A 20,999-nucleotide genomic window follows, 5' to 3' on the forward strand; every position below is an offset into this window, starting at 1 on the left:
TGGCTCGATTGATTGATTGATTGATTGATTGATTGATTGATTGATTGATTGATTGATTGATTTTATTTGATGTATAAACTGCTCCTTTAGTACTAGCACTACTCTAGGGAGTTTACAGATTAAAGCTAAATCCCCACACAACCCCATGTAACAAAATATTCAATATGGCAATTCACAGATATGGGTCTATTTATGGCCCTGCGTGTCAGAAGAAGTAATAATAGTAACAACTGCATGCCACATGCCATCAAATCAATTCTGACTTATGGCAATGCTTTCAAAGGTTTTTAGGGACAGTAGTCAGAGGTGTTTTGCCATTCCCTTCTTCTGAGGGCACCCTGGGACTATATAGCTTCCCCCAGGCTACATAGGCTGGGTCTTCTCACAGGAGACACAGTGGGAAATCGAACTCCTAACCTCTAGTTCTACAGCCAGATACCTAATACAGTAAGCTATCCTGCAGTCTAACACAGTGAAAAGAACAGAATTTAGGGAAATTTTAACCTCTAGTTATCCCTCAGCCAACATGACTGTTACATACAGCACTGATGGTACCTGTCTGTCATGGGTTTGGAGGGAAAGTTCCATCCTATGGGGAGTGGAAGGCGGGACATCAGGGGGGAGGAGCTGTACTATATATATATGTGGAGCTTGTGAGGAGAGAGGAGTTGGAGTCTGTGTGTCAGACTGAGTACAACTGTGTGTCAGTTAGTACATACCTGATAGGTTCAGGTTTCTTTATAGGTAGCCAGAACTGATAGGTTCAGGGTCTGTGCTTTACTTTAAAGTGTTCTGTGTGAACCAAACTGTTGTATGTATGATTGAGATTATGCCACGTTACAGTATCTTATTTACTTGATCTTTTTATTTACCCTGTTTGTTATTTAAATAAACCTTGTTCTTTTATTTGTTAAAATCCATTCCTGGTCTGTGTGACTTCTTATAGGGAATGGTTGGTGGCAGCTTAGTTAAAGGGTGGTATATCCCAGTAGGTCTGGGGTTGTCACATTGATTGGTGTCCAGCGTGTGGGATATGACTGGTCCAGTTGTCCAGTGGTCCAGCAAAGCCTTGGCAAGTGTGCCCAGAGCAAGGGGGGTCTAGTCAGGGAAAATCTGAGAGCGCGTAGGTAATCTTCTAGGCTTACCTCACGGGGAGGTACGCTAGTGGAAGAACGTGCCACCTCAGATTGGGGACTAGATTAGGGAGCTCTGAGGCAACCCGTTTTGGCGGGAAAGGGCTGAGGCAAAGCTGTGTGAAGTAACAGTGATCTAGCCTGTCTGCTGAGAGGCCTAGCAGAGGGGGTGGATTCTGCCTGGCAACAGTTGCAAGTTAGTGCTGAAGGAACAGCAGCAATCTATAGAAGGCTGTTTCTGAGGCAAAAGGGAAAAAAGTCGTCGCTTTATTTTGAGGCTTGACTTTTGAAGGCAGCCTGTTCTGTGGGGGGATTATGCCCTTGACTCGAAGCCAAATGGCAGAAATGGGTGAAGTGAGAGATCCACAGGTAGACCAAGGTTCTGAGGAAGAATTTGGCTCAGTGCAGGATGAGAGCACGGGAGAACAGAACCCAGAACTCAGAAAAATGCTCCTAGCCCAACAGCATGAACTGAGGGTGAGGGAAATGGAGGAAAGATTAGAGAGAGAAAGAATGGAGGAAAGGGAAGTGAAACAGAGACTGTTGGAAGTAGACAAAATGGTGTTTGAGCTGAAGAAGATGGAAATAATGAGTAGAAATAGGAATAACAATAATGGTGAAGGGAAGCCCTCAGACATGAAACCACCTAGACATCAGATTTTGGAGGGAAAACCAAAACCAGATGAGAAAGACTCCAAGTACAGCAGAAAATGTTATTTCTGTCAGGGAAAGGGCCATCTAATCTCAGAGTGTGAGAAATGGAAGCAGCTAAAGGGAAATTTGCCTCATGATTTGAGTGGAACCAAGCCAAAAGCTGTGTTCTGTGTCCAGAAAGAGCAAAGCTCCTTGCCACTGAGGGAGCCTGTTGCCATGGCTACTCAATCTGGAACAGATACATCTGCTGATCAGGCTGGGGAAAATGGTCCTCTTGTGGAGGTCAAGCGCTGCTTACTAGTGAGGACAGATTCGCAGTTGTTTGAGACCGCAGGGGTGGACGTAGGAATACTTGACCATCAGTATAGGGGGCTAAGGGATACTTGTTCCCAGGTGACCCTGTGCCATCCAGATATTATTCCTAGGAAGTATATAATCCCAAATGAGAGCTTGAAGGTGGCAGGGATTGAGGGGCAGGTGATCTCACTGCCAGTAGCTGAGGTACCTGTGAGCTTTCAAGGCTGGAGGGGAGTTTGGCGGCTAGCGATTTCATCAACTCTGCCAGCAGCCGTGCTCGTGGGAAATGACCTGGCTGAACATGTGAAGCGGGTGCTAGTGATTACACGCTCACAAGCTACCACTGGGACAGTTCAAGGGGGTACTGGAGAGCCCGAGGCTGAAGCAGATGAGGGTAGTTCCGAAGCTGTGGTAGAAACCTTAACCACAGACAGCAAATTTGGCCAAGAGCAAAAGGCAGACACCACTCTCCAAAAGTGTTTTGAAAAGGTGACAGACACCCAGCTAACACCTGAAACCCCAGCGAGATTTCGCGAGAAAAAGGGAATTTTATATAGAGAGACCCTGAGGAATATCTCAAAAGGGGGAGATGGGATCAGAAGTCAGCTAGTGGTACCTGAAAAGTATCGCCCCATGATCTTACAAAGGGGGCACTCTGACATGTTTGCTGCGCACTTAGGGGTGAACAAAACACAGCAGAGAATCACACAGAATTTTTACTGGCCTGAAATAGGGAAGCAGATCAAGGAGTTCTGTAAACAATGTGATGTGTGTCAGAGGCAGGGGAATAACCGTGACAGGACCAAAGCGAAGTTGTGCCCTTTGCCTGTGATTGACACCCCGTTTAAATGTATAGGAGTGGATATTGTGGGACCTTTGCCCAAGGCCACAAAGAGGGGGAACCGGTTCATCCTCACCATTGTGGACCATGCCACGAGGTACCCCGAAGCCATTCCCTTGACTAACATTGAAACTAACACAGTGGCAGATGCCTTGGTGGGGTATATGTCCAGGATGGGATTTGCCTCAGAAATAATCACAGATTTGGGCACATCGTTTACATCAAAGCTCATGAAACGGTTATGGCAAATCTGTGGAATTAAACACAAGGAAACCACTGCCTATCACCCCGAAAGTAATGGGTTAACGGAGAAGTTCAATGGGACTCTGATGCGCATGATTAGGGCTTACTTGGCAGAGAATCCAAACAATTGGGACCAGAAGTTGCAATCCCTTTTGTTTGCTTATCGATCAGTGCCCCAAGCCAGTACCGGGTTCAGTCCATTTGAACTTTTGTTTGGGAGAAGGGTGAAAGGTCCACTTGATTTAATCAAACAAAATTGGGAGCAGATCACCCAGGGTGACCCACAAGATGTTGTGACATATATAGACTCTTTAATGAATGACCTGAAGAGAAACCTAGAGCTAGCAGCAGAAAACCTGCAAGCTCAGAAGGTCAGACAGAAAACCTGGTATGACCAGAAAGCCAGGGAGAGGCACTTTAACCCAGGGGAGGAAGTGCTTTGGCCTAGGCCCTGCAAAGAGAACAAACTGCAGCTGGGTAGCCCAGAAATAAAATACTTGGGTCACATAGTAGGGGGAGGAGTGATCAAACCCCTAGAGGCCAAGATAGAAGCCGTTCGTGATTGGCCCAGACCCAACACCAAGAAAAAAGTCAAATCATTTCTTGGGTTGGTGGGCTACTACAGAAAGTTCATCCCGAGGTTTAGCGAGATGGCGACTCCGCTGACCGATCTGACGCGGAAGAAGACTGATGACCGCATCCCGTGGACCAGCGACTGTGAGGAGGCGTTCCGGAGGTTGAAGGAGGCGCTCATCAATTATCCAGTGCTGCGTGCTCCCGACTTCGACCGGGAGTTCATCATCTACACCGATGCGTCTAACAGCGGGGTAGGAGCAGTTCTTTGCCAGGAGGATGAGAATGGTGACCAGCATCCAGTGTCCTACCTGAGTAGGAAACTCCAGAAAGGTGAGAGACATTTGGCAACCGTGGAAAAGGAGTGCCTGGCTATAGTATACGCGATTCAGAAGGCCAAACCTTACATCTGGGGAAGACATTTTGTTCTGTGCACTGACCACTCACCACTGCAGTGGTTAAAGACAATGAAAACCCATAATAGTAAACTTATGAGGTGGGCTTTAAACCTGCAAGATTATGACTTTGAAGTGAAGGTGGTCAGAGGGTCAGTGAACTGTGTTGCTGACGCCTTGTCAAGAAGACCCGACGAGTGAAGACGGCGAAAGAAACCATGGACTATGTATATTTTGGTGACCAAAAGTTAAATGTACTTGTTTATTAAACATGCTTGGTTTGTATTAATAAAGGTAACTTAATGTATTGTAAATATGAATGTTTAAATGCATAAGTAATATGTTTAACCTAGAGTGTAAGTATGAGTAAGTATGGTATTGTGTTATAATGTTTAACTGTGATGTGTTTTAATTCTGGTTGTTTTTTTTGGAGAAAAGCACTTTAGCTTTTCCCCTGCAAAACAACTTATAAAGAGGGGAGGTGTTACATATAGCACTGATGGTACCTGTCTGTTACCATCCTATGGGGAGTGGAAGGCGGGACATCAGGGGGGAGGAGCTGTACTATATATATATGTGGAGCTTGTGAGGAGAGAGGAGTTGGAGTCTGTGTGTCAGACTGAGTACAACTGTGTGTCAGTTAGTACATACCTGATAGGTTCAGGTTTCTTTATAGGTAGCCAGAACTGATAGGTTCAGGGTCTGTGCTTTACTTTAAAGTGTTCTGTGTGAACCAAACTGTTGTATGTATGATTGAGATTATGCCACGTTACAGTATCTTATTTACTTGATCTTTTTATTTACCCTGTTTGTTATTTAAATAAACCTTGTTCTTTTATTTGTTAAAATCCATTCCTGGTCTGTGTGACTTCTTATAGGGAATGGTTGGTGGCAGCTTAGTTAAAGGGTGGTATATCCCAGTAGGTCTGGGGTTGTCACAATGACAGGTAGCCATCCTGGTTCAGAGACCCTGGGAGATGTGATCCCGAAAGATTTTTTCCCCAAGCTCTGTAGAAGACAAAAACAACACACACACACACACACACACACACACACACAGAGAGAGAGAGAGAGAGAGAGAGAGAGAGAGAGAGAGAAATCAGCACATATTGTTCCATAAGTAGATAGGTATATTGAATACGCACGTTCTCATATATGAGCACGTACACACCTACACAGAGGCCACAGCTGTGGGAAGGTTGTGAGGAAAACTTCCGTGTGAAGACGAACCAACATGCCAACTGTTTTGCAAAGATTAAGGCAGCACGAACACGTGAAATGCTTTGCATACACTTATTGAAAAAGATAAGCATTGCTGGGAGGACAGGAGGGAAGTGCTGAACAAACAGTAATAGCTGTTTAGATTTCCTTCCAAGCGCAAATGAAAGAGTTGAAGAGAAAAGCGTGGGATGTGTATGATGGACGTACAAAGGCAGTGTCTTAGACAAGAGCTATGAAGATGTACAACACGGTGCCAAAGACATATTGAACTGCAAATTATCCGAAACCCATTCTCACACTCTCATCTGATACCTCCTTATTCTCTAGGTACATACAGTGATGGTAACAGATGCAAGCTATTATATGAATACAAAGAGAAAGCAAATGAGATGAGAGTTTCGCGATTACAAAAAAATGCTGGAGCCTCTGAATGCTATAGTCAGGGTGCTGAAATGAACTCTGCACTGAAATGAGAAGAACTTTTACAAATTAAGGAGCTGGGGAACTAGGAAAAAAACATCTTTTACGACCTCTACTTCTTCCACATCCTTTTCTCCCCCCCCCACCATTTTCTTTTTTTGTTCTGTGTCAAACCGTATCTTATAAACGGCCTCAAAATCGCAGCCGGCCCTTTTCTATTTTGTAACATTTTGTGCTCATTGTTAGCACCAGTGATACAGTGGTAACTTTATAGCTCTCCACAACTCTGCCTCCCAATCTATGACCAAACAAGGGCACACAGATTGGTGCCCAACCTCAACCTGCTCAGTGCCCTTACTGCCCCAGGGAGAGTCTAAAATGGAGGCAACTGTGTTTATCTCTTTTTCTAGTTTTGTTGTTCCATACTGGCAATTGCCACTATGAGCACGCCTTTTGCAAAGCTGACGGATCTTAAGGGCTGATCAAACAAGCATATAGCTTGCTATTCAGTTCACTTTTGCTGCAATTTGATTTGCAATTTTTTTTATCCAGTGGCCACATGTGTTTTAAGTAAGAGTGATCAATTCTGCTCTTTTTGCAAGCTGTTCCACTCCTTTCTGGCACAGTGCTAGGGCTACAGTGTATTTGGTGCAATTGCTCCAGATTATCCCATTCTGCAGTTTGCGTGCTTGTTCAGCTATACACGCAATGTGTATTCTGCATAACTGAATTGAATTGTAAACCACCCAGAGAGTGCTTTAAGCACTATGGGATAGTATATAAACAGCACACTTTGCTTTGCTTTGTTTTCAAATAGAGCTGTGTGTGGTGTTCGATGACAACGCTGTGATGCATGCAGTGGATTATGACAGTAGAAAGGATGTTGGAGAAACCCTATCCTCTGTTTTCCTCTTCTCACATTTTCTTAATATTCTCCTAAGTGACCCAGTGTTATTTCAGACACAAGTAAGTATCCATTCCTAGTTGATGGACTGCTGTAGTGCTACATCACTTACTACATTAAACAATAAAAAAGAGAAGTTGCTGCAGCCTGCAAAAATGTCAGCCATGACAAAAGGCAGAGACGAGAACATCAATAATTGAATGGGAAAGAAATTGGAGCGATTTAAAGTGCTATCTGGAACTTTCTCACAGTAGAAGAAATCTCCTGTGTGAATGGAAGGATTGCTCAAGTATGAGATAAAATAGATCACACTAAAGATAAGAGCCTTTTCAATGTGACCCATCTAGTTGCACTCTTAGTGCAATGTGACCCATTTAGTTCCACCCTTAGTTCCACCCTGAAAATATTTCGTAGCCCAAAATAAATGCTCCCTTCTGCTACTATAAAGATTGCACCTGAGCTTAGAGGGACTAGAGAAACCTCAGACAAGTGGGAGATGATGTTCCTGATAATAAAAAAATCACAGCTCTTTGATTATGCATATTGTGGTTGCACTACACCCCTGCCACAACCATGATAACACAAGATCTGCTGGATCAGCCAAAGATCAATACAAGCCCACAGTGGCCAAACATCAGGGATATTCATAAGAAGGGCTTGAAAATAATTCTCTGCTGATCCAGACAGCGAGTATTGATAGGAGCTGTGGATATGCATTGCCTCAAATCTGGGGTCACACAGATTGGTGCCTAACCTGCTTTCTGCCCTTTTGGAGACATTCTGACCCAGTCTTTTTCTGTGGTAGTATTGATGGCCTTCCATTTCTCCATGGAAGCCCCATTCTTGTGAATGGAAAACACAAACAGCAAGGCCAGCTCATAGACTGAATGGTGCAGGCAGGAGGGAAGGGCTTCTGGCCAAGGTATGTACAGCCAGTTATTTTTATTATTATTTTTCTTCCCTTCTTTTTCTCCAGCCACCAGAAGAAAACTCCAGTCCTGCCAGTAAAACGAGCAGCTTTCTGAGCCAGCCACAGGCAAGGGAGTTAGTGAATGACTTCAAAAGGGCATTGGAATTATCTGGCCATAGTAGAGACATTGATGATTTAAGTAATGATTACTGCAGGATAGGCAAGCAATGCTCACTTCTAGGTTGAAGAGCATACTCGCACACTCACCTTCTCCACTGGTGTTAACTCATCATCTTCCTTAGCATTTATTTCCCTTTACCCAAGACATGAATGTCAGATTTAACATTAGCGATCTATGGGAGGTGCCACCCAGATGTGTTAATGTGCTGGGCTCCTTGCTGTGCCCATGGTAGTCACCATGGAAATGTAATATTTTATTCAGTTTATACTTACACATTTGTGCAAAGACAGTGCACAATCCAGCTAGTAGCCACTGGTACGCTGGTCCATCATAATTTTGTCTAGTCCCCTGTAACGTTGTATTGATTATTGCTAGTGAATTCCATAACTTAATTACATAACTTTTGTGTACTTCTCCATCATCATCCCCAGTGCCATCAATTCAGCCTTATTTGTTTTTTTAAGGCACAAATCTCCTAAATAAGGCTCTCCTAAACAAGGTTCTCTAGCCATTCCTTAGAACCAGGATGCAGCACTTGGTCAGCATTTGTATAGAGGCATTGGGAGTTTATAAATTTTGTGTAATACTTTAGAAATATAAATACTAAGCTTAGGTTGCTTATGGGTGGAACAAAAAGGGAACTATTCCCCTAAGATGCTGAGGTGACATGGCCCCCTCAAAGTCCATGAGCTTTCCTCAGTGAACCCATGTTCAGACACATCCGAAACTTACACACTTCCATAGCTCATCCATACTGCTCTGTTGTCTTTTAGCTTAGTCAAAGGCTTGAAGCCACAGCAATGATCTCTTTCTCTTTTTGCTCATTCCATAATGCAAAAGAACAAATCAAGCGAAATACTCTGCCTTCTTTGCCAACAGGAAAGAGTCGATCATGCTGTTTATGAAACAAACCAAGGATTTCCTCCATTCCATACAATAAGTTATTCAGTTCTCTAGGTTTGTAGTCCATTCCATATCCCTGTAGGCCAGGCCAGGCCACATGTCCAAAGACCACTTCTCCAGTGTACTCTCAGACCTTAAAGGTAGGTCGGGATATCTGGAGAGCACCAAAATGAGAAAGGATCTCCTGGAAGATCTTAAAAAGCAGATGGAGTTAGGTGTTATCAGTACACTGGTGGTACCAGACCACAAATTTTTAGACAGCCTCTTTCAGGTTTTTCATGTATATATGAAATATTATGGGGAATCATGGAACTCTTGAGACACTCCACAGGCTAATGGTCAAGGCTGTTGAATTGGAGTCCCCCAGCATCATTACCATTCACAAAGTGACAATACGCAAGGGGAAAAGTCTTAGAATCTGATTCCTTTTTTCATCAGTAAACCACGTCTCACCCCAAAACAAAGCAATTATCAGGGCTGATTTTCGACAAGTGTGAATGGTAGTGAACAGAAGAGAGTCTCCTGTTGACCATCTTGACTGCTGCCATTGGTTTTGTCAACATTCAGGCTACCCTTTTGCTATGTGAAGTTTGGCATCCTTTTTCCTGCTGGCAACATGGGCACAATATTGTGCAGCAATATCGGGCTATTTCATTGCATTTTGAATCATGAGTACAGAAACCCAATATCCCACATCCATAAACCAGATTTAAAAAAAAATGAATCTTTCTAGGCATCTGTCACAGATCTGTAATTCTGTTGTTTAGTCGTCATTTGTATGCCATTTGCATCATGTTCGACAGTATGTACATGTACAATTTGCAAACAGCATTTTTTCTTCTTCGAAAAGTAACTGTTCTTGTAATTGCTGGTTGTTCAAGGAAATGGCCAGCTTACATCATGTGTGTAAATCACTGAAAAAATTATACATACCTTTCATGTGACCCCAATTTATGGCTTCCTCATACACTGAATTGTTTCCTTTTGGTGTGCTTTGAAGTCTAATGAGTCTCTAGTACTTGTTTGACTTGTATCGGTTAGCAAAATATGCAACTTATGTTCATGTTGATTTACTTGGAAATGCAAAAGCAAAGTGCACTGCTTATACTTTATATCACCCCATGGCACTTAAAAACCCCTCTGGGTGGTGTACAATTTAATGATGCAGACTAATCATTGACTCTCCCTCCCAACAAGCTCAGTTTACCCAACTTAGAAGGATGCAAGGTTAAGTCAACCTCAAGCCAGCTACCTGAGTCCATGGGATTGAACTCAGGTTGTGAGCAGAGTCTTCACTACAATACTGCAGTTTAGCCACAGTGCCATGAGACTCCTGTGCAGAGGAACTGGGCTATGCTTCGATGCAGTGGCTCTTTTCTGCACACTTTAGTGATTTGCAAAACTATTTTTACTTTGAACTTGGGTCTGGTGACTGTGAGAGAGGATGGAGGCTAGAGTACATTCTTATGGATGCTTCAACTGATACAAAAGTTTGTTTTAATAATGCAGAAAGTAGGTTTCCTATATATTTGCTTTCTATGTCCACTGAATTAAATGGAAATACAGGGACTGATGCTTTTATCTTCTTGTGCCAGTTTGCTGGGTGCAGAGAGTCATTCGTCTCAGGGCCAAAGTGCAGCTTCCTTTACTATAATATCTCACATTCTTGGGAAAATCTGCCAGTCAGATCATTGTCATGCTCAAACTAGTTAAGCTGGTATCTTCTTACTGCACCTGTTAATGCTTTGCCAGCAAAGTGTGTAAGTTTACAGGGTTAATAGAATTCTTCAAGCTAAGAAAGGATGAAAAGCTCAAAGATTTACAGCTCACAGTTTCTTATTGAAAAGATAAAAACAGATGGTTGACTCAAACAAGTGAGGATTCAAGAGCACATACATTTTGCCTTACTTCTGTTCACAGCATATTTCCTCTGGCATGGAATCACATTGCTGGAAAGAAGGGACTTCAATCCCTTACATGTGTGACTGTACGACTAGTGGACTACATCCTATAAATAAAAAGAGTGAATTTATTCTCGAAGGCTTTCACGGCCGGAATCTGATGGTTGTTGTGGGTTTTTCAGGCTCTTTGGCCGTGTTCTGAAGGTTGTTCTTTCTGATGTTTAGCCAGTCTCTGTGGCCAGCATCTTCATAGGATAGGAGTAGGAACTCTGTCCATGCTCTGTTGCTGTTTGTTGGATAGTTGAGTATTTATAGCTGTGGGAACAGCTTTTGTCCTTTTCAGGAGATTGGGTGATTATGGTGATCAGCTCAGCAATAAGACACCTTGATTTTCAGTGAGGGCAAATCAAAGACAGTGTGGACATTTTGTTTTGATTTGACATGGAAGAACGTGTGTGTGTGTGTGTGTGTGTGTGTGTGTGTGTGTGTGTGTGTGTGTGTGTGTGTGTGTGTGTGTGTGTGTGTGTGTGTGTGTGTGTGTGTGTGTGTGTGCATGCGCACTAAGGTATTGAGATCAATGTGATGAGGCATTGCCCCCTTTCCCAACTGCATAGCATGAAGAGGGAGTGTTGCGTGTGGGAGGGGGGATCCAGTGCAGGTGCTAAGTACAGGATCATATCTCTGCACCTTATCCACCCAAACTTGATAACAGGACTGTACCAGTGCTGCTATATGCTGATGATACAGTTCTCCTCATATTGTGAAGATGTACTTACCAGTCAACTACCAGAAAACCAAGATAGTCCCCTTTGGGCGCAGACTCGGTCTTGGTGGATTAAAGGCTGTTGCATCAAGCAGGTCAACAACTTCAAATATCTTGAGGTAGTTCTCCAGGCCTTGGGCTCTAGAGTTCAACACAGTAAATATGCAGCAGACCAGAGAGAAAGATCTGCAGATAGCATAGCAAAATCTCATCACTCTTAAGGAGGGTTCTTTGTTCCAGCAGCTCTCAAACTTTATAAGGCTGATACTTATAAAGTTATCCCAACTGTTATATGGTTCATTCCTGGGGTCTCCTAGCTGCCACTCTGCACCATAGGAAAGAGTCCAATCTAAATTTTTAAGAACTTTCTTACATGTCCCTCGATGTGTGTTAACAGGTTGCTTAAAAGTTGAAGCCTGGGTCAGCATCCTATCTATATATATGTGACTAACGGGACATCTAAATCCACAAGCTCTATTTCCCCTAATATTTCATGACAACGTCCAATCCATCTGGGTCAAGTCTGCTCAGAGCTACTTGTTCAAAATTGGCCTTTCACCTCAGGCGCTCTTATCTTACAGAACAGATCAGGCAAAAAAACCTAGTAAAGCACAGAACTGAGGATATAGAACATACAACCGACCTTTGAGGCACACAAAATACTATGGTGAGGGCCTACATTAAAAAAACCTTGAGAACCAGCAAATTATTTAACATCTCTGGCAGCGAAAGGATTTAGAAAAAGCTTCACCTTGGCAAGGTGCTTGGCCCTCCCTTCCACTATACGTGAAGGGAAGTACAATATCCCTTTCGCTGAAAGGCTTTTTACTTGTTCCCTAAGGGAGGTTGAGACTATAGGGCACATGTTCTTCACCTGCCCACATCACCGGCCCCACTGACCCCCAAAATTCCTTGTTCTTCAGAAAAAAAAAAGATTTGAGTTTCTTCTTTTTGATAAAGACTACAAAATCACTTATCAACTAGCCAGATTTTGTATGGCAATACTCAGGTCTCAGAAATTCCTAAATACTAGAAATTCCTAAAAACTAAATACAGTACTAGATTTTAAACTGTCTTTTAAATGGCATTTTTTTTTCAAATGAAGCAACTGAAATTCTGAAATTTCATGGTAACTACTTGCTAGATTTTAAAAGTCAAATGTTTTTATAAAGTACTTGGAATTCTGGAAATGTTAAGGTAACTAGATGCTAGATTTTAAATTGTCCTTTAATGCCAAATGTTTTTACAAAGTATGTGGAATTTTGGAAACTGCAAAGGTCTATGTTTTTACCCCCTGTGTGAATGGTCTAAGGACCGCAAAAATAAACTGTACTGTACTGTACTTCTGCACCTTACCCTCCACGGAACCCACATGTTTAGAGACCAAATACTCATAATTCCTCACTGGTAAATGCTATGCCCACCATATTCTCCCTCTCTATAGCTAGGAAGCGAAGAGAAATGTATTCCTCCCAATGTACTTGGACTGCAGTTCTCATTGCCTTTAGATAGCTTCGTGAATCGTGTGGCACAATGGGGATTGCGGCCTAGGAACATCTGGAGACCTGTACATCCCCTCTGTGGCTTACAGGGAATTTTTGCTCAGAGAACTGGCAAGAGGAAAACTGTTTTGTTTCTCCACAAGGTGGCCCCTGTTGAAATCTCCTCCTCGGCTGTCTTTCTGAAGAATAAAACTGGGAACCCCATTCATGGAACCCCACTGGTTTTCTCTCTTTATGGCTTTGCCATTTAAGCTGGTTTAACACCTTTCCTGAACTCTGTGAGAATCCCAGACCTGCCTTCTTTCACTGTTGCTTATGGCTGCTATTATTCCACACACAGTCCCTTAAAAGATCCCAGATTCACTTTCCTTTATCAGTGAATGCTTTATCTTTCAGTCACGGCCTTCTGTTTAATATTTGCCATTTCACTTTAATGCTGTTTTGATTTAATGCTGCGCTGCATGTATGGCTGCGTTTACCATTATCTACTTTCCATTTTAAGAAAACAATTTACTGTCAAACTCCAACTCTGGATGTCACACACTCTTCCAGATACAAATCCCACTGCATAGTTCTTTGAATCTTTTTCTACACCTAGTTTTCTGCTCTCTTCTTTTTTGGTGTGTGTGTGTGGGGGGGGAGTCATTAATAGTATTTCTGTTCTTGGCAATATTTTATTCAACTGTACATGCTCCTTCTTTATGCCAGATGTAAATTGCAACTTCACAGTTTCCCCTACAAATGGTTGAAGGTCACCTTTACAATTTACCCCAGAGTGGAGGAATATTAACAACAACCTCAGTCATGAACAGCTTCCATATATAATACTGAAGGGTGATACGCTTAGAGAAAAAAGACTATTGAGAAGTGTTGACCCACCTCTTAATGATAGCAATTATATGAATCTGGGTTTTGCATGCTTAAAGTGGAGAGGCCAAGCCTGTTTTCAGTGTGGGTCATTTCCATCCTTGTGAAAAAAGATGCCATTTCTTTAGCAAATCTAGACACCTTGAACCAGACACTAAGATGACCCTGACGGCTGCATCTTGGAGTTATTTTGTTTGAAAACTGGATATATTAATTTTCATTAAGTAAAAGCTGTCTGTAGCTGAAGCACAATTAAAAGTTGTACGTATTTGTAGTGCATTTTCATTACTACGTGGCAAACATGAGGGGTTTGAATTATAGCTTGTCTTCTCTTCAAGACCAGGGATCCTCAAGAGCATGTGGGGAGGAAGATGAGCAGAGGGAAAGGCCAAATGAACTGACAACGGATAAAGAAAAAGAGAAGAGGGAAAGACTATGGGAGGGAGAGAAGGAGCAAAGAAGGATTCAGAGACTCCTGAGTCAGATGACATTGAGCAGTAAGTAGACAATTCCTGAAGATCCTTGTCCTCTGAGGGAGAGTATGGCAGAATCGTCTCCCTGCGTTTAAGGATCCAGCAGAGCCACCATGCACCTCCTGGAAGTGTTGGCCATTGAAAGCAAGGGAGGCCTGGGCTGTCATGAACAAAGCCCTTCCCAGAAAGAAGGCTCCTGACAAAGTGCCTGCAGCTGAGGCCAGTGGTGAGCTCTGGAGCTTTGCTACATAAACCTCAATTTTAAGCAAGAAGGTTGGCTGGTGTCAGCTGGCCCATTGGGCCAATTGGGCACTGCCCCCTCTTGGATTACTGGTCAGACCAGTCCTGTACACCTCTTTACTGGATAAAGGAGTCAGGCTGCTTGCTGCCTTCCTGTCTCCCTTGCTCAGTTCCCACCTTCCTACTCTGTGTAAGAAGGCACATCTCTGTGAGAGGGAGGGAGGAGAGGGAGAAAGATGTGAGATTGAGCAGAAGTAAATAAATCAACTGCCCAGCTTTGAAATGAGGCACAGAGAGAAGACTCAGCAGGAAAAAAAAACATGTATAATTTGGGGCTAAGATGTGTTTTTCTGTTTCTCAGCTGGGTTGCGGGATAAAGGACTCAATGGTAGATAAGGGAATGTTTTAATGAACGCCTACTTACCTATGGATGTGCATGCATGTACACCTTAATGTTTCCTTACATGCATGTGTTTGCATTTGCATTAATACCTACTCCCTCACTGTCCCCCCCGGCTCTGTGTGTCATCCCTGGCTTTACCTACCATAGGCTGCAATGCCTTCTGCCACACTGACCACAATGGGTATCAGATTTTATTGTCTGTTCCTGGCTTTAGCCCTTATTATTCTTTTCCTGAACCCTTTGACATCTGTTTGGACAGTTTCCCTTCATGTTTAAACTTGGATTTTTGTTGCTTCTGTCCTTGGATTGCCATGTTTTGCTAATTGAACTCCACTGGTTAGCACCCAGGACTGCCTTTGACCTGCCTTTCGATCCGCCCCTTTCCCCCTGACTTTCTTGCTTTCTGGTAGGACACTGTCAGCTTGAATCTTGTAGTGAAAGAAGTTGCTCTGCAGCAATGGTGCCACAAAAGAAAAGGTCTTACCTTGGCTAAGCTCCAAAAGACTTGTCCTTCCATACAGTGGAAAATAATATAATCAGAACCGACACAAGTCAGAGCTATCCATGTTTGGGACTCAATAGAGCCAATAGTTTCGATTCAGTCGTGATTAGACAAAACTTGCTGTGTTAATCATTGTGTGCTGCCAGTTGCCTGTCTACCCTTGACTACTTCTCAGGGAACCAAAAAGGTTACTTGTACCTCTGTGTTTGTTTCTGTGCCAGGTGAAGACTTCTTCATTCACCTCAGTCTTTTAGTAAATTGCAGCAGCTTATTATAGTAGTTCTGGGACTCTCTGTTTTAAACACTGTACTTTGAAATTTTGGTTTGCAGTGTGCACGGTTTTATTTTATGCTGCTAATGATTTTGTGCTGCATTGTATATCTCATCTAAAATGTTTTGATATTCATTTATTGAAAGAGAACATTACATTAGGAGAGGGCATGCAAACATTGCAAATCAAGTCAACACAAATTAGACTTTTAAAAGTGCAGCAAATCCAAGTAACTGAATTCAGCAAGTGGCACGTAGTGCAAAACTTTGACCTCTTCAGAAAGCAGTTGCATCCTTTTTGAATCTGGCTGCCCCAATGCAAAAGAAGTGTGCATACTATTCCTGCAGCTGCCTGGGTGAACAAGGGTGAGCCTTGTTAACCCAGAAGAACCTACAATCCTACCAAGTGCTTCAGGGAATGGCAGAATGGCATGGATACATATATCAAACAGCGTTGCTTCTCAGAAATCAGCCACAAGAGACAGATGGCAATTGGGATTTGTGAATTCAAATCAGATTTTACCACCTTAAAAACCTAAAAGATCGGTACTTTTAGCCTTTTTAAAATTTTACAGACCCCAATACGAAACAAAATGTTGTCTCCCCTACACATTTTTCTATGCCATAATAGATACAGCTGCCTAGGTACAGAAATGGACTTCTTTTCACATATGACAAATTGGAAATCTGACAAACACAGGAGTTGCCACACCTCAATCTGGGCAAATGTCTCATTTTTTTCTGAGGATAGAAACAAGGCCTGCTGAAGATATTTTAATGGCAGAGGCAAAGAACAACATGGGCACCTACTCCCATTTCAAGCTCAAAAGCCGACCAAGCGGGCTGCTGAGTCTGACTATCTTGATCAAATGACCTCAGGGTTTGGTATTTAAAACTTAATGACTGAAATCCATTGGGTGTTTCACGAGTCAACTTCTTTGTAAGTTCCACCGATTCAATGGACCAACTCTAATTGTGACCTACTACTTGATTTCAGCCAGTATCTGAGTTCAGGAAGCATGAGTCTTCGAGTGACTATCCAGTCTCCTTTGTGTGTGTGTTTTTTTTAAAATGTCACTGACTAGAAATCTATTAGGTACTTCAGAAGAAAAGCTCAATGTACAATGAAGATGCAATATAGACTTGTACATGAGAGAAATATTGGTTTTTATCATTTATCAATTAAGATATTGTGCTTCTGTATCCACAATTCAAAATGCCAGGAAACAGCCTAATATTGCTGCACATTATCATGCCCATGTTGCCAGCAGGAAAAAAAAAAGGATGCCAAGCTTTTATGTAGCAAAGGGCAGCCTGAATGTTGACAACACAATTGGCAATAGTCAAGGTGTTCTACAGACTATTTCTTGGGCCACTACCATTCACACTTGTCAAATAAAAGCCCTGACAATTGCTTTGTGTTTGGGTGAGGAATGGTCGGCTGATAGGAGACTGGATATGCAGCTGAAGACTCATGATGAAAAAAGGAATCAACTTCTGTGATTTTCCCTTGCTTGGGGTCTTTTTGTGAATGGTACCAAATTTGATGCTGATCCAAAGTCCAGTTTGAAAGCTGTCATTTTTTTGTTCGAGCTTCTCCCATTTTTAGTATTGCCTTGTAGAATGTTTATTCACTCTGTTGCTCAATAACAAACCAATGTGTATCAATGCAGCTATAATTTACTATCTGTGTATCCTTCCTTTCCTTCAAGTTGCTGAGAGACAAAATGTGTGGTCCTTTTCCAATTTTTAGCACTGCAATGGCCCTGTGACCTACATTAGCTTGAGATATAGTCCCTGGCCAGATGTGAACAGTGAGCTTCATGGTTGAGTATGGATTTTAAGCCAAGTACCCCAAAAGTCATAGCAGTTAAACACTTCACCAGGCCACTGCCAAGGCTCCATCTTGTATGTATGGAAGATGAAGCTGTAATGGATTATGTTCTTTATATGGCCTTCAGTATCAGAAGCATTTATAGTAATAATTGCACATGACAGTGGCCCTTTCCAGTGTTTTCTAGGTTTAGAGTAGTCAGAAGTGGTTTGCCTTTCCTTCTTTTGATGGTGCTCTGGAACTGTTCAGTTCTAGATTCCAAGAGACACAGTGGGGAATTGATCTTCCAACCTCTGTCTGTACAGCCAGATATATAACTAACCAAACTATTCAGCCAGCTATTGGAGGTAGGACACCTCAAATAGGAGAAAAATGTTGCGTTAATTGATTCCCATATAGGTTGCTGTGGGTTTTTCGGGCTCTTTGGCCGTGTTCTGAAGGTTGTTCTTCCTAACGTTTCACCAGTCTCTGTGGCCGGCATCTTCAGAGGACAGCACTCTGTGCTCTTGTGTAGTTTGCTTGGGAGTGGAGTATTTGTGGCTGTGGAGTTGCTTTGTCTTGAACAGGCAAGTAAGAACTCTTGCAGTTCTAAATGGTCCACCTCACCAGGAGGTCTGGGCCAGCACAGCTCTTTGAAGTCCTCATGATTCAAGGGCATTCCGTCTGAACACAGCAATAAGGCCTTAGCTTTCCTCTGCATGAAAAAAGACCCATAGATCGTTGCCTGGTCTACACTGTTATGTTTCTGTGAGGGAATGTTCATTGTCTTCTCTCCTGAAGCAGGCTTTCATGGGATAGAGACAAGAGAGGCAGCTGGTTTTTGTTTTTAAAGTAATGCCACTTGTCAGTGAGATGGATTAGGTTCAGGATATTTTTTTTCTGACTTTCAGTGTAATTTTTCTCTTTCTCTATTTCTTTCCAGAGCTCTCACCAGCAGCCAACTATATCATTCCCCTTCATCCTCAGCATTTATGTTCCTTCAGTATTTTTAGGCAAGATCCCCTCCCTCTTAGTTGCTTTGCCAAGTGATACATTATTAACTCTTAAATCAATCCTTCTAGCCCACTAATTATGTTGCCTGCTCTTTGCTGATCTCCCTTTCCATTTGTCAATATGCGTCTGCTGGGACTGAATTCAGAATTCCAAATGCAGCCTTACTGATTTTGCTTGCTACGTGAGGCAATGCTGATCTTAACTTCCCATTAAAAAGGAAAATGTAGTCACCATGGCACACTGTCATCTCCTATCTTGCTTTGGATATTGTATTGAAACTGCCATCAAGCTGACTCAAAATAAGGGTGTGGATTATAGACCTGTCTTGCCTTACCTGCAATTATTTGTCTTTTTTTTTTTTTAAAGAAAAACAGGGTATTTCTTGGGGGAAAAGAGGAAAATATACAATCTCTGTTTTAAGAATTCAGGTTTCTTGAATCCTTCTAAGGTTATTCAGCAATGGTAAGGCCTCATGTAGAGTTCTGGATATCACACTTTAAGAAGGATGCCAACAAACTGGAGCAAGTTCAGACAATAGCAACAAGGATGATCAGCGAACTTGAAACCAAGCTCTATTTGGAAATACAGAAACAACTGGGCATCTTCTTGATCATCCCAGAGTGCATGGATAATGTCAAGCTATAGGAATCCAGATTTAGGCTGAATATCAGGAAAAAAATGTCTTAACTGTCAGAGCAGTACAACAGTGGAACCAATTACCTCAGGAAGTCGTGAGCACTCCAATGCTGGAGGCATTCAAGAGAAAATTGGACAACCATCTGTCAGATCTGCTTTGATTTGGATTCCAACACTGAGCAGGGGGTTGGACTCAGTGGCCTTATAGGCCCCTTGCAACTCAACTATTCTATGACAACCTCACATGTACTTGTATTAACTGTACAATTTCGAATTTGGTGGAAAGACAAGATTCCCAGCAAGTTCAAATACTTACCCTTAGGTATATTCAAAACTAATGAACACAAACAACACACCACAATAATTACTTGTGGTGACATAGAAAATGGCTTGTCTGCCAAAATCTTTCCAACTTATCAAATGCAGAGTCAGCAGGCCAATCTAGAGGCCAGGGCTGGTGAACCTCCTTCATTCTGCAGGCCAAATTCTATTTCAGATACATTGGGATGAGCTGCAGCATTAGTTAAAAAGGAGTGGGTGGGGCCAAAGGCAATGCAACAGTGTGTTCTGTGCCATAAAGTCAGAATGGAATTACAGCGACCCTAATAGGGCTTTCAAGGCGAGTGAGATATTTAAGGAGTGGGTTCACCTGTGTTCCATTATGCCCATGGATTTCCATGCCTGAGCAGGGATTTGAACCCAGGTCTCCTAATTCCTAATCCTTTATTGTATTCACTGCACCACCCTGGGAATCAACAATACACATTTCAGCTTTGAAATTTACTATTGGTACCAAAGTCTTGGGAGAGGCACATCAGCCTTTTAGAATGGGGAGAAAACAAACACAACTGGGAAACGAGAAACAATTTGTGGAAGAGGCCAGATTGAGACCACCAGAAGGATTCCCCTCCAGGACCAGAGGTTTTCCTCATCTGATCTGCAGAAATAAGGGTTACCTTTCTTAGCAGCCAGAGTATTACATCTGAAAATATTACCTTGACAGGTGTTGTTATTGACTTGTGTATGACTATTGCCTTCAGACATCTACGCACATTTTGATCTCATTTAACAAGAAATAATGTCAGACATCAGAACAGAGCTACATTTCAACTCAGGTGTGCAGAGGGAAAATATAGTTGAAAATGCTGAATACCCAGTACTCCGATCTGTCTTTCCATTTTGAAAATGCTGCTTATAAAGCAGCTGTGGATTTTAGCATGTGCATCCTATGCTTTTAATGGCCAAATGAATAGAAAGCACCAAGATCCTAGTAACCAAAATAAGGCACAGGACAGTAATCAGATTCTCAAAACCTTCCTGGAATGTGCAGTAGAAATCTGTTATTTGCATTACAATGGAGCTTCTGGGATGATTATGCTTATCCCAACAACCATTCCTCATTTAATCTAAAATCTGAAAATAAATGTTCAACTGCAAATTCATGCTGTCCTTCTCATCATGAGGGAAAACAGGCACTGCTCATTTTCCCACTGCTTTCTGTTCTAAGCTAATTTCTTTCCTTCACAGCACAGATATGATTCCTGTTTCACACGTGAAGCCGTGCAACATGATTTCTGACAATATCTTAAATCAACACTTACGTGGATCCAGTAGATTCAGCAGATCTTTCTTAGATGGGGCTAACAACTGGGTTTAAGCCTAAATCATTGTCCCCTCCAGCATCTATTTTCCATGACAGGCAAAGCATGAAGAAATCAAATACCTATGATACGCTTTGTGGGATGAGGAAAAGGGCAGCTGGAGGATGATTCAATTGTTATAGTAGTGCTAGAGTACTCTCTGGCTGTTCTACAATGTAATTATGTAAACAGCCCCCTCCCCTGGATTTAATTTGTTTTGTGAACAGAGGCTTGACTGCAGTACTGCAATTTAACCGCAGCACCACCGGGCTCATTAATTGTGATAATGGTAGGAGCGAT

At 42.4% G+C, this 20,999-nt stretch overlaps 1 protein-coding gene across 1 annotated transcript in view; it reads left to right on the forward strand.

Annotated features, from left to right (window-relative positions):
• Positions 1–20,999, forward strand: part of LOC140704108 (uncharacterized) — a 245,593-nt gene that overhangs the window by 181,098 nt on the left and 43,496 nt on the right. Inside the window, exon 2 of the mRNA XM_078385203.1 lies at positions 14,052–14,205. The gene's annotated coding sequence lies outside the window, so the exon portion shown is untranslated. The remainder of the gene's footprint in view (positions 1–14,051; positions 14,206–20,999) is intronic.

This window comes from Pogona vitticeps, chromosome 2 (genome assembly GCF_051106095.1).
Source record: "Pogona vitticeps strain Pit_001003342236 chromosome 2, PviZW2.1, whole genome shotgun sequence".
Taxonomy (NCBI): Eukaryota; Metazoa; Chordata; class Lepidosauria; order Squamata; family Agamidae; genus Pogona; species Pogona vitticeps.